The sequence below is a fragment of the Sapajus apella genome, unplaced genomic scaffold, assembly GCF_009761245.1.
Source record: "Sapajus apella isolate SASKATOON/1434 unplaced genomic scaffold, GSC_monkey_1.0 scaffold111, whole genome shotgun sequence".
NCBI lineage: Eukaryota > Metazoa > Chordata > Mammalia > Primates > Cebidae > Sapajus > Sapajus apella.
Window position 1 is genome coordinate 5,835,964 of NW_022437051.1, and position 14,759 is coordinate 5,850,722.

General features: G+C 48.8%; 1 long non-coding RNA gene and 1 other non-coding gene across 2 annotated transcripts in view; both read left to right on the forward strand.

Moving 5' to 3' along the window:
* The first annotated feature begins 13,225 nt into the window (after positions 1–13,225).
* LOC116537561 lies at positions 13,226–13,332 on the forward strand. The gene has a single exon (XR_004263194.1). It is a non-coding gene; the product is annotated as a U6 spliceosomal RNA (small nuclear RNA).
* Positions 13,333–13,488: 156 nt separating this feature from the next.
* Positions 13,489–14,759, forward strand: part of LOC116537494 — a 2,028-nt gene continuing 757 nt past the window's right edge. The window contains exon 1 of the long non-coding RNA XR_004263151.1: positions 13,489–13,651. This is a non-coding gene — a long non-coding RNA (uncharacterized LOC116537494). The remainder of the gene's footprint in view (positions 13,652–14,759) is intronic.

Genomic DNA, 14,759 nt, shown 5'->3' on the forward strand with positions numbered 1-14,759 from the left:
ACTTATGTGTTCAGCAAGACCCTAAGCCACTCCAGCATTCATATTCTTTTAACTTAGGAAAGAAACCACTGAATTTCAGTTGGTGGCGAAGCAGACAAAGGTGTAGATGAGAGAGCTGGTTCTCCTGATGTGAGAATGTTTGACCACATTTCAGGAAAGAGGCTGACTGCTCTCTTTCTACACGAAGCAGCTGGGAGGTGTGATTTGCAGGGACCACATTAGTCCTAGGAAAAGAGAGCAGACTCTGCCACGTTGTAAGGTTTGAATTAAACCTTTCACACTCACAAGCACTGCTTTCTGAATCACATCCAATCATTAGCTAATACCTGCCAATTTTCTACTAAGTGCAGTCTCACATTGGTGCCAGTACACCAGCAGCAAGCCATTAGATCATCCCAATATTTTCTTTCAGATTCATCAGCGTTGTTGCGAAAATGTCTTAAATGGACAATTCTTCTAGAAGACAATTAAAATAAGACAGAAAAGATGGGCAACCACTGAAAAGTCTGTTGAACCCAAAGGACACAGAAAATCTTCCCCCATGGAAATAAGATAGCTCCATGGAGCTTTTAAACTAGCATTTATAGTGCAGCCATGGCTCTACCGGCAACACCATCCTGAGCATGCACCGCCCACAGAATAGGGCTGAAAATGGCAGTCCTCTTGTGCTGAGGTCCCACCTTCGAGCTGCCGCTTCTGTGCTGCCAGCCCAGTCCTGCCATCTTTTTCCTCTGGAGATGGGGCTGCCCTGGCTCCACTCTGCCGCCTCGCCTCTCCCGTGTCCCCAGTTCATTTCTTTACTCGTGTTGTCATTCCCCATTCCCTAGAGGCCCCAGGCCCTCGGAGGTCCCAGCTGTTCTCCACTTCAACCACATGGAGCCAAGTCTTCCCCTTTAAACAGGGACAGTTTTTTCTTCGGCCCAAAACTTGGGGGCAGCCCTCAATTTCCTACAGAAGCCTTTTGTTCCTTGTTTACCCTCTTTTTCTGCCCAAAGTTAAGTTCAGCTCTACAGGAGCTTGGTGAGGAGGTCCGGTGACCACATTCCTCCCCCAGCAGCCTGCAAGCTCCATGCAACCTTCATCACTTTGGGGCGAGTTCTCTGCAGCCAGATCTCCAGCCTGGGGCTGTCATAGCTGGCGTGAGTTTCCTCCATCGAAGGCCTGCTCATTCCTCAGAGCACCTCCCACCATGCCTCCTGCTACGGAGTAATGCCTTCAAAGTACACAGTAACATGGTTTCCAGCAAAACATAGGCAAAGCAAAAATTTACAGGATTTGGCCAGGTGTGGTGGCTCACACCTGTAATCCCAGCACTTTGGGAAGCCAAGACCGGCAGATCACGAGGTCAGGAGCTCAAGACCATCCTGGCCAACATGGTGAAACCCCGTCTCTACCAAAATATAAAAAATTAGCCAGGCGTGGTGGTGCGTGCCTGTAGTCCCAGCTACTCAGGAGGCTGAGGCAGGGGAATCGCTTGAACCCGGAGGCGGAGGTTGCAGTGAGCCTAGATTGCACCACTGCACTCCAGTCTGGCGACAGAGCAAGACTCTCTCATACACACAGAAAAAGTTTACAGGATTCATCATTAGGAGAGAGGGAGCTCAAGAATGAAATTGTAAAAGGAAAACATTAAACATTCCATGAGTGAAAGTTAGGGGGATCCCACTCAGGGAACAGCCACGCCACCTTTCCAGGCTCTGGCTCGGTCCAGACAAGTTCAGTGCGCGGGGTGGGGCATGAAGGCATGGCCCACAGAACTTTAACTGTGGTGGCTGTCCCACTCTCCTGCTGACAATCACATGCAGTTCAATTTTCCTAAAAAAACAGGTGTGAGCCACCACACCTGGCCAAATCCTGTAAATTTTTGCTTTGCCTATGTTTTGCTGGAAACCATGTTACTGTGTACTTTGAAGGCATTACTCCGTAGCAGGAGGCAAGGTGGGAGGTGCTCTGAGGAATTGCCCCACCAAATTGTCTTTGCTGCGGTGCTTGAACTCTCAAGGCTACGGAAACTGCTAGGGTTCTAATTGTCGAAGTGAGTAGTGCTCCTCCGTCTCAAGGGCCAGCATGCATTGTTTCATTCACGGGGCGCGATTAACAACTCAAACAAAGGAAAGATCAGACCTGGTGTGCAGCTCAGGTGACAATGGGGTTCCTGTTCAGGTCAGTTTCCTGCTCTTCCTAGCGAATTGGTCAAAGCAATGAAATGTGTGAACTGCGTTATTTATGAGTTTCCAGGGCTGTAAAAGTCATGGCTGTGCTAAGAGACCAAAAATACATATTCCTTGAACACCATGGCAAAACACCCTCTTCTGTCAAAAGAACAGATCTCTTCTCCAAAATCAAAACCTCCGCCAACTCAGAAAGTTAGCATGGGACGGGTTTCTCGTAGGGAGTACCTCTGGAGGCAGGTGAGCCATGCATGGGGCCCACTGAGAATTGCCGATGGTGATTCATTCGTGGAGGAAAATTTGCAATCGGACTTTACCGTAGGGATTTACTTGCGTTTGAAAGCAATGCAGTTAGCAGTCCATCTTTCAACACTGAATGTATTTTCTCTGCTTTTATATCTTTCTGATGAATTAAGCGCTTATGTGAGGCGAGGGATTGAAAACACTAGCAGCTAAATCTCTCAGTAGATCTGCTTGCCAGACATGGCTGCATGGAAAAACACGGGAACCAATTTTACATTGTTTCTCCACCAATTGGTACCAGCCATGACCTGTGGTGCTCACCCCAATTCTACAATGGGCGGATAATAAGAGTTCCTTGCCCTCCAGTTCTCCAAGCTGTTTTGAACAAGGCCTGCTAATTGAATTCAGTGTTTGCAGTTTTAAATGTTCATGTTTTCCACAAAACAAGAATATATTAAACTCATTTCATCTGTCATCCAAGAAGAATTGGAGCCTGCATTTTTATTACCAACTGACTTGCACGTTCACCTTTATCCCAGTTTTTTTTTTTTTAATGTTTACAATGTAATTAAAAACAATCAAGTCAAATGATGTATTTGAATTGTTCCCTTTGGGGGAAGATAAAGGAGGAGAAAAGATAGCTACAATTGCTTCCTTTTTGCTGAGTATTTCTGCCTTCTCAACAGAAATACATCAGGTATCTGCTCACCAAGAGCATTTTGTAATGTCACTGGTGATTTAACAATTACAAAATATTGTAATTAAATGTTCGAATGCGCTCTTCTATTTTCCCATTACAAATGATCATGGAACTTGATTAATTTCAGCCGTTTAGAAAGGACCTGGCTTTGGTAATATTGTTTCCTGCAATGCACACCTCCAGGGAAAACTGTGATCTGAATCCTGAAGTCAGAACCAATTAAACTCTTCTGTTTTCCCCACTGCAGCCTGAGGATGAGGCACATTTTTCAGGCATGGCTCAAACAGGCTTGTCAGGTCTCTGGGGCTCAACGCCCCTGGGCACTGCCTGCCTGCTGCCAGCTGTGAAGAGCGTTCTGTAGGTACAGGCACATAATAGGGAAGAGAATGATAAATCCACAACGGCAGGGTGGCAGTGGGCAGTTCTGAGCTGCAACGCTTACTCAGCATCAGGGAGGCCTGGTCCTGGTCTGGAAACCCTGCCTGCAGCCACAAGAACCTAAAGCTGAGGGTCAGGAAGAAGTGGACAGCTAGAAAGTCGTAGAGCACAAAAATGAAACCATTGTATATTCTTAAACATCAGAAGGGGAGAAACGCTTCAAACAAAATTAGCCTTTGGACTGATGAGAAGCAGGAGCAAATCCTTAGATAAACCATCAAATAAGAAATTATCAAGCAGAGGCCACTGATCAAGTCCCCTTTGTTTAAAGTTAGTTTGGATGATTCCTCAGATGATGCAGAGAAACAATTTTGTTGTCCTGAGTTTCTTCCCTAATTGAGTGTTGTGTGGTTTTGGTCCATCTGACTTTTCCTCTGACTTTGTATTAAATAAACCACCATCACCACCAAAACCTACAGTATAATTATGATCTAGCAAATGAGTTGCCGAAAGAAAACTGCCTGTTCTTCAAGGAGGGCTGGTGCCAGTCTGCTTGCTTTGGAGGATTTTAAACAGCTCTTCCCTGCTGAGCAATAAATGCAAACCCCAAATTTGCTACACAGATTTATTTTTCTTACTCAGGAGATTTTGCATTTTCCTCTGACCTAAAACAGGAGGTCTATGACAGGTACTATAGAAGCCAACATCTTTTATCATTCTTAATGTATAAAGCAATCCAACTTTAGGTTTTAGTGTCAGAGGCCATTGTGATGAAGTCTGAAGGAGCCTGTGGACCCCGCATCCGTGCCCTGACATCCAGGCTCCCACCCTGCTTGGAGGTTTGTTCTCCGGAGTCAACAACTCTGCTTTCTCCATTTGCTCTTTGCATCAACATCTGTCAACATATTCATGTATTTTTAAGATAAGCCCAAATCCACATTTCCATCTAAGTTCAGCAAATGGATGGGGAAGGGAAGTTGGGGAAGCCAGTGCCTGCGCAGGTACCCTGGGCAGGTGGGTGGCACCTTGCCTTGCCCTCGCTTTGTGCTTCCAATCTGCAGCATCTTAAAATGTGGGCGTGGCCCGGGTCTCCCAGCCTAGAAAGCTCAGGCTGACCTGAGACCCCAGGCTCCTTATCAGCCAGCTCCATTCTGTCCAAACTTGCTGGCCACAGTGGCATCCACAGCAGGGGCACCACCCAGGCAGAGGCCTTGGGACCTGAGAGCACCAGGGAAAATTTCAATGTCCAGAGCTCCAAGGGCCAGCAAGAGCATGATGGGAGGTGCCAGAGGCCGTGAAAGAGAAGGGAAAATGGGTAGAGAAGTTGGGGGGTCTCTGGCTGGAAGAGAGGTGGGATGGCTTGAAAGGAAAAGACCAGTTTGGAAGGAGGGACCCTTCCCAAGCCCTGCAATGGGCTCAGCCCTAGGGCAGGTCCAGGCAGAGGCCCTGATGGCCAGAGCCAGAGGCCACTGGGCTTGCAAATACCCGCTCCAGCCTCCTCCACCCTGGGAAATAACATGGGCGAACTGCTACAGTCTGCACTCTTCTTGAATGTGAGGGATGCTTGAACTCAACCAGATTCTCCATCTTGGTGCTTCAGGTAAAAATTCCATTCTAACTTCTGAAGCCCCACCAGATTTATGACTGGAGGGCTGCATGCCTGGGAACTGAGCTGTTTGTTATGCCTGCCCTGCCTCCCTTCCCCAGCCATCGCCCCCTTAGCGACAGGTTGACTCTCAAAACCCTGAACTGGTCTGAAATGCACTTGGCTCTGAGACCTTGGAGATAAAATAAGAATTAAAGGCAATGCATTTTCAACCGGGCAACCTTATCTGGATTGACTGCTCCGGGTTTTCAGCTAAGTGTGAATGTGAAGGATAATTACCATCGTGTGTTACCTGAGATTACAGGGTTATGTTCCAACTAATGACACCACGAGAACCAACCAGTTGTTAATATTTAATCAGTCTCTTGGCTTAACAATTGGATAAATGAGGTGTGTAATTACACAATTATAAAAGACATTTCAGATAGGAATGGTACTGTTATTAGTACTGAAGGTGAAAGATGGGAGAAATAGACCACTGGGTCATTTCAGAAACGCCATCAGAGAAGACCCTTCGAGGGGGGGCCTCCCTTATGGAATACTAATAGCCGACCTCAAGTGCTTTTCCAATATGGACGTTTTCTGTTCCTTCTGGGGCTCTCAACATCAAACATCAAGCCAGATGTTTTGTTGCTCTCACACATAACTATCACCAGAGTCTTCAAATGGGACACGCTCCAGAGTTGCATTCTAAAGGTGTGTCATGTTTTGTAGTTCTGTGTGCTGGTGGATTTCTGCTTGCTTGCGTATTTTTTTATTTTTGTTGATATTTGGGAGACAGTGAGCCAAAGCCCAGGTCAGTGAATCCCCATGTCACCTTCTTGGAGCTGGGGTTTTTTTTGGTTTTGTTTTTGCCTGTTTCTCCCCTTCAGCCACTTGGCCTGTGCCACTGCTCCCTCCCCTGGGTGGCACTTACCTACCAAAGGGAGCAGCCTGCACCGTCCCTGCTAGAGGATGCTATTGGCAGGCAGTCACCCTGTGACCCACCTGCGTGCTCCATCTTCTCTCAGGTGCTGACAGCTCTTCATAGAAAAATGCCATTTTCTCATTCAGGGGCTCAGGCAACCAATTAGCTGAGAGCTCCTCCATGGCTAAGGCCTGGAAATCACAGTCAAGAGCCATGAAAAGCACCTGGCACATTTCAGCACCCACACAAGAGATGTCACCCACCGGGAGGATGGCAGTTGCCTCATATGGATCAGAGTGTTGTGTGTGGAATTTCTTATGCTCCAATCCATATCCCTCAAGGATCATTTGTCAGAGCTGCAAGAAAGCCCTTATCCCTTTGCACATGCTGTTAATCATTATCAGAATCGCTGGAGTGACGCATCCGCTCTGCCCAGAAAAGCAATCATGGTGACCAGGGCCACCCCTTCTCATCTCCCCTGCCTAGCAGCCCAGCCACTGGCCGCCAACCTCCTCCTCTAAGACTTGGACCCAGGTTTCATGGCCTTTCCTTTCTTTCTGGACTGAAGGGATGGATCATTTAAGGAGCATCTCTTGCAGCTCACCTGTCCAGCGGCGTCCCTTGCTATCCGAGGCCAGGCCATAGGTGTGTGCTCCAGCACCTTCTCCGGTGGGGACCACTACGGCTCCCGAAGATGGGAAATGAGCAGAAAGGAATCTGGAGACAGGGAGTCAGTTCATGTTGCAGTTCACCCGTTACCCTCTGTCTTTGTGGCTTTTCCCAACTTCCCTAGATAGGGACTCCATCTCCCCTTGCTCTGGGAACCCTGATTCCTGTGCAAGTCTGACTGGCCCAGGAGACAGAGAGATCTGGATTTACATTCTGGCTCTGCCACTTACTATCCGTGTGAAGTGGGGTGATTCTCCTTCATGCATCTCCATTTTTTCACGTAGGCTGGGGTAAGGCTGCCCCAGTCAGGATTTGTTGTGGGTGGAGATGAGAGAGGCCAGCCCTTGACAGGTGACCTGAACTTGTTACACTTTTTCTCTCCTTCCAGCACGCCTCCTTCCGGCTGGGATTATTTATTGGTGTCACAGACTACAAGTTCCTTGAAGGCAAGGAACGAAGGCTATTTCAGCTTTGGATTTCTGGCTCTTAACACCATTCAAGGCCAGTCAGTACTCAGTGAACCCTGGCAATAATCCTAGGCTTTTCTGTGTTTTTATGGGGCTCCTCTATCTTTCCTAAAAATTCAAGCTTCACATTTTACTATCTATTCTAAAGAGCTGAGAGGAAACACCCACCGTGAGCTCTACTACCTAACAGTTTGGCGAATAATGAACTGAACTGAATGCTTGGTGCAGCTGCACTCCTGTCACTTCAGCACTGTCCAGGCTGCACTGCGGAGGCTCCCTGCAGGCCCCCACATCTGCAGTGTCACTGATGTACGGGTGGTAGAGCCTGTACTGTGACCACTGTCCTTGGACTAGGATCATGGAGACACACCATGAGCAAGTCCATCCACGGCAGGCACGTTATCAAGTTTGCAGAAAGAATCGTCCGGTTCCATATGTTTTGGCTTCATGTATGAAAAGAAGCACATTCAGCCTCTTTGGAAACTCAGGGATCTGGCACCAGAACGTGTCTTAACACATTTGCACTTCAGTTGTTGGGGATGCTAGAGAAGCATTTAAATCATAATAAGCACTATTAACTATTTGGAAAAAGTAAGCAGGTGGAAGCCATTGCTGCCCAAGGCCGACACTGGCTGCTGATAATGCGCCTGATTAGGTGGTTCTTTCTTACAGAAGAAAGTGAGGTGAAGCCCCCCACTCTCATGCCTCAGTTAGAGGATCAGTTCACACTGGCTGAGTAAGAAACCTCTCCGAGAACCTCGCCATGGCTGTGCACTGCACCCGTGTCCGGATGCCTGCTGCCTTCCTCCCCTGCTGCCTCCCGGGCACCCAGCCTGGCTTCCTCACTGGCTGGTGTTGAAAGGCAGTTCTCAGCTGAGTAAATAATGTAGGTATGAAGCCAAGGCTCTTGAAAGTGAGTTAATCCTTTCTCCATCAAAATTCCCAACAACAATCTGGGTTTGTTTAACCATTTGGTGTTGGTATTTCTGTTCTTTTTTATAAACACAAAGGGAATCACCCACTTTGGCCACTGTCCAGAGTGGCCATCACGAATGCACATGCAGTGACTACTCTTGCTCACAATGGATGGCCACATTGCACCCTTCATACTAGATAAAGGTGGCTGGGTGTGGATCACACCTGTAATCTCAGCACTTGGGGAGGCTGAGGTGGGAGATCGTTTGAAGCCAGGAGTTTGAGCTCAGCCTGATTTCGACCCTATCTCTACAAAAAAATAAAAATTACTCAGGTGTGGTGGCACGCACCTGTAGTCACAGCTACTCAGGAGTCTGAGGTAGGAGAATCACTTGAGCCTAGGAATTTCAGGCTGCAGTGAGCTATGATTGAGCCACTGCAGCCTGGGTAACAGAGAAAGACTCTGTCTCATAGAAGAGGGTGGTCATTGCTCTGCGTGGTCCAGCAGCGCCCAGGAGGTCACTGCAGAGAACGTGGTGAGCACCCCGTGTGTGTTCAGCACAGGGCTAAGCTTTTCGCATGTGGCAGCTCCTTTCATCTCACTACATCTTTGAAGGAGGTAGGTATTATTATGATGTTCACTTTACAGATGAGGAAACTGAGGCACTGAGCAGTTAAGTAGTTGTTACTAGAGTCAACCCCAAGAGTCCATTGTTCAGATATGCCCATTATTACACTGAAACCTCCCCAACAAAAACGCCCCCTCTTGATGCCATACACTTGCTTGTCTACAGCTGTTGCTAAAGTCTAAGTCTCCAAGCAGGCAGGGGCCCAAGGAGGGGATCGTGGGAGGGAAAGCCTGGCCAGGGTCCCTGTGTTCTTGCCACCTGGGGACTCGCCCTCCTTGCCCTTTCCCACTGCCATCTGACCTGAGGTTACTCAACATCACAGACACACAACACTAGCCTGGCCTGCGGGTCTTTGTCCCAGGTCATCATCGGTTCATCCGTCTCTCTGCAGGGGCTTGCACCCTGCCATGACCTGGTGTGGGGAGTGAGAAGGGGAGGGAGGTGTTCGCAAAGTGACCTACAAGCTTCCAGTTACAATCTCAATGAACCTACGTGATGATGCGCTACAGCATACGGACAGTTCCATGTTTGCACCACGGAGCTGGGAAATGGCCTCTTCCTGCCGGTTCTAGAAAACAGGCTCCCAGAGACTTTCTGCCCAATGCTGAGCTTTCCTGAGTAATTTTCTAGAGTAATGCAATTTGTATTTTTGATGACTACACTTTGAAGTAAGTTTTCTGTGTTCCTCTATGTATTTATTTATTTTTGAGACAGAGTTTCACTCTTGCCCCGGTTGGAGTGCAATGGCGCCATCTTGGCTTACTGCAATCTCCACCTCTCAGGTTCAAGGGATTCTTCTGCCTCAGCATCCCGAGTAGCTGGGACTACAGGTGCGTGCTACCATGCCCAGCTAATTTTTCTACTTTTTGTAGAGACAGGGTTTCACCATGTTGGCCAGGCTGGTCTCGAACTCCTGACCTCAGGTGATCCACCTGATTCAGCCTCCCAAAGTGCTGGGATTACAGGCATGAGCCACTGCTCTCAGCCTGTTTATTTATTTAAACATCGACTTGTGCTTAGTTAGAGCCCTTTGTCATCATTGCCATTTGTGTGTTATCTCTTCTGCAAGACCATGAGCTCCTTGGGGAAATGCATCTTTTGCATCTCAGTGGCCTGGTTTTGAGCTTAATAGAGAGGAGGTGCTCAGAAAGTGCTTGTTAACCGGAAGATAAGGCATTATGGGATGTCTGAGATTAAAGTGGCAGAATGGGAGAGGAGAGAAAAGGGGTCACCAGCAGATATTTAGAAAAGGAAAATTCTCTCTTGTAATCATCCCCAGACTTAAACCATCAACCTAGGAGCCACAAGTAATGCATGATTTAAGAAGTCAGAATAAAGTATCTCTTTACTCCCTCTTTCAGTGCTGCCATTTTGTCTTCACTCCGTCATTCCTCACTCACGTTAGACACTCTCCCCCTGTTCTAGCTTTTCCATCTCCTCCCTGATCCTAACTCCAGATTCGGTCTCATCCTGCACTGGTTTACGGTAATGTACACTTGTTTGTCTCAACTCTTCTTCCCAGTGGCCTGTTTTGGCATCTTTAAGGGCTTGTCATCATTTGCTCATGGCTAGAAATAAAGGGATCTCTTTGTTATGAGCTTCTTAAGAAGGATCAGTTCACACAGGTTATCAGTGACAGCAAACCAGTTCAGCCCACCTCAAGCCAAAAATACTGTGGGGGTGGGCAAGAGGTTTGTCTATCCCACCCAAAATGTTCAGGCAACTTACTCCAGACACCCAAATTATGTTATTAAGGTCTCATCTCTTGTTCTAAATGTATTTGGGACAAAGTCTGGACTGTGTTGGGTCTGTTCTCCACACAGACTCTGTATGCAGAGATGAGATGGATGCTGGCGGCCCCAAGCATGTCCTATACCTCACAGCTGCACAGAAGGGGGGATGGCATCTACAGTGGCCAGCAAAGTCCTGCCAAGGCCATGGCAGGTGGTGATCATGGGTTTGGGTGGTGTGCCCATTCTTGATCTTGATCTAAGTCACAGGCCCACCCTGGGTCTGGGATGGAGGGTGGAGTGAATGAAGAGAACCCCACCCGAAGCCATTGGGAACATATACACTATGGAGAGAGGGCTCAGGCTCCCTCAAAGAAGACATGCCGAACACACAAAATCGGAGCTCCTTTCCAACAGCACAGTCACCGACATGTCCTCCTTCCTGGATCTAGGACAGATTTCCTGCAAGAGGACTTTATTTTTCCCACCCTTGTTCACACAGCCAGGTCTAGAGTCCAGGTTTCCTAGCTGCAGGTGTGGTCCCCATTCCTCATCCCACACCACTCCTTCACACATAAAGACACAAATGCACACACACGTGCAGTGCACACTCACCACCGATCCCTGGTCAAAAGCACCTACAGCACAACTCACCATTGTGAAGACACGGAACCCACCGAAGTACCATTGGCCAATGAGTGGTTAAGGAAAATGTGGTGTATATACACCATGGAATACCACTCAGCCACAAAAATGAATGAAGTAATGTCTTTTGCAGTAACTTAGATGAGGCTGGAGGCCATTATGCTAAGTGAAGTAACTCAGGAATGGAAAACCAAATACCGCATGTTCTCACTTACAAGTGGGAGATGAGCGATGGGTACACAGGGGCATACAGCGATATAATGGACACTGGAGACTCAGTAGCGGGAGCGGGCAGAGGAGAGGGATAAAGGAGCTACATATTGGGTCCGATGTGCACTATTCAGGTGACAGTTGCACTAAAATCTCAGACTTTACCACTGTACAATTCATCTATGTAACTAAAACCCACGTATACCCCAAAAGCTATTGAAATAAAAAATAAATCAGTCAATGAAATAAAACACCCATGTAAGCAGCAGCGAAGTACATGAGTTCCTGGGGGCTTGGACAGCAGGCCGGCTCTGCTGACAGCTCCAAGCACAGGCCCTCAGCCTTACGGCACACGGGGATCTCTGGGGAAACTTTCAAAACCCTGTGCCTGGTCCCACCTCGGAGACTTGGATCTTCTCAGCCAGTGCTGCTGTGATCTTTAAAGCTTTCCAGGTCGATCCGAGGTGTGGCCAGAGTTCATTAGCACTGCCTTGGGCGGAGCTGACTGGTCTGTAGAGATGCGATCTCAAGCTCAATGGGGGCTTGGCATGCTCCATCCGGTCCTCCAGTCTCTCACTCATGCTCCGCCCTTCATCCTTTCCAGGTGCCAGGCAAGGATCTTGCAGCCAGGAAGGGAAGGGCCAAGGTGAGACAGGGCTCTCTGGCATTTGAATAAGGTGTCAGGGAGAACAGAGGAAAGAGGGATTACCTCTGTCCTAGAGACTTAGGGAGAGCCTTCCAGAGGAGGTGGCATTCAACGGGGACCTGGAGGCCTGTGCCATCAACAGCACAGGTGATGCACAGAGGTGGGCTGTGCTGATGTCATGAGCTATGGGGTCTCAGGGCGTGTATGCAGGGGAGGCAGACTGAGCTCGGTCCCCCCTTATCCCTGGGTCCGTGGAGAGCATGGGGGATTTTTTTTTTTAAGTAGAATTTCAGCATCTGTTTGGTGTTTAGTTAATTTGTTTTATTATTATTATTATTATTTTAGAGACAGGGTCTCTCTGTGTAGCCCAGGCTGAAGTGCAATGGCATGACCACGGCTCACTGCAGCCTCCAACTCTTGGGCTCAAGCCATCCTCCTACCTCAGCCTCCTAAATAGGTGAGACAGCAGGTGCAAGCCTGGTTTCTTTGTTTGTTTGATTGGTTGGTTGGGTTTTTTTTTGCCTTGTTTTTTTGTTTGCTGGCCCTTGACAATGTTAAGGCTGGATCATCAAGGCCAAGGAAAGCGTTTAGAAAGCAGCTACTTTAGTCCTAGCCAGAAATGACAGAGGCCTGACCTGAGACATGACTTAGACACATTCACTGCTTCAATCAACAGTTCCTGGGTGTGGGTCACGCAGGCCAAGAGAGACACAGGTTGGCAGGGTTAAAGGTGGATTCCCTGGGGCTGGGGACAGGTGGATTGGAGGAATTAAGGAGAGGAAGGAAAAAGACCCACTTCCCCACATCCAGCCATGCAGATAGTGACACTGTGAACAAAGACCAGCAATCCTAGAGGCTGCGGGCTGAGGAGCAGGCTGAAGAGAGCACTTGTGACATGATGAGGCTGTGCCTGTGGTCACCTGGGTAGAGAGATAGTCTTTTCCTCTGCGTTCTCCTTCCTTCCAGTAATATCTGTCACCCTTTTGTCAATGCCATCCTTAGAGGGATTCAGAAGGGGCATTGGGTGTTTGGAGTGAGGGGACTCCGTTCTCTGGCTTGATGTGGATGCTGAGGGCTGCTCCCAGGACCCTCCTAGTGTGATGAGCGCCATGGCCCCTTCTGGCCCCACTGTTTGCTCCTCCTGCCCCTGAGAAGCCCCGTGCTTCTGGGCAGCCCTGAGAAGCCAGCAGAACCAGAGGGTGAAGAAGGAGACCCACAGTGCAGGGAGGATGGCACAGAGGTCACCAGACGGGGCCGCAGCAGATGGCCACGGAGGCACCCGATGTGAGCTTTTTTAAAAGCATGACTTGTGCTTGCTTTGGCAGCACATACACTAAAATTGGAACGATACAGAGAAGATTAGTGTGGCCCCTGCGCAACGACTACACGCAAATTCGTGAAGCGTTCCGTGTTTAAAAAGCAAACAGACAAAAAATCCAACAAAAAAACATGACTTGTTCTGAGGATGTGGCTTTCTAACCTTCAGCAGGTAGGGCCTGGGAGCAGCTGACGGGCTGTGTCGTCGTGCATGCGTGAGCTCCACAGAGATGTGCTTTTGTGTTCTGCGGAAACGCACCCCACTCTAGCTTCTGCATTAGGCCTGCCCCTCTGGAAGGAGGCAGAACTCCTCCTGAGGAAGCCTGCGCTGCCCCTGGGCAGGGACAGAGGAAAGAGCTCAGGAAGGGACAGAACTGAAATAACCCGTGCCACCTTGACACTCGCCCATGGATGGCGGGTGCGGACACAGGAGGGTTCCTTCCCTCCCAGCCAGCACCTCTGGCTCCCTGCTCCCTCCCCACCTCCTGGCCCCCTCTCTGAATCCCTCTTCCTTCTTCCCCTGTTGCTACGCATCTCTTCTCTCCCTCAGCCTTCTTTAGAGAACTTCAGACACAGAAAGTTTCTGGGGGTGGCATCTCTCATGCACACTCCATTTCCTCATCTCGTAAGAAAGTCCTTGGACAAGACCATCTCTAAATTCCTCCCCAGTTCCATCACCCAACCCCTGCTGGAGCCCTGCCCCGTTGCTGGTCCGTAGCTCTAAAAATATGTTTTACAGGTCCTGTCCTCCAGTAATTCCAGATTCGTAGTAAATCCCTAGTCTTCCTGAAATATCTTGAAAATTTTCTCTAGCTTTTTGGTAGGAAAATGTTACTGCCACAGGCACACAGTTGACTTGCATGTCATTTCTCCTTCCTGGCTAGGTAAGGGCCAAGGAGGTAGCATGCTGCTTCTGCTTCACTCCTAAGGTTCCCATGTCACTGATAACACTCCCAGAAAGTACCCATGTCACTGGCAGCATGGAATGCAAAGCCACCAAGGCACAGAGGAGCCTTAGCTGGACCGGGGTCAAGTTCAGCCTCGCCTTATCTCTGGCCACACACTAAATGCCATGTTGTGATCCTGCTTCTGAACTTGCCTGGACCTGAGAGACTCAAAGGGAAGCTGTTTCTTTAATCTCCTGTTGCAAGCAAAAGGCATTTCACTGAGGTCGTTCTTCAGGGACATCGTGGTCGCAGGTCTCTTAGGCGAGGGACTTCCAACAGGAGTTAAGCCACACCAGCAAGGTTAGTTCCAGGCCTGTTGCTTTAAAAGTGTCATGGGCTGGGCGTGGTGGCTCACACCTGCAAACCCAGTGCCTTGGGAGGCCAAGACATGGGAGGATCGCTTGAGCCCAGAAGTTTGAGACCAGCCTGGGCAATATAGTGAGACCCCCAACTCTACAAAAAAATTTAAAAACTAGCCAGATATAGTGGTGCACACCCGTAGTCCCAGCTACTCGGGAGGCTGAGGGTGAGGGAATCGCTTAAGACCAGGGGTTCGAGGCTGCAGTGAGCTGTGATCAT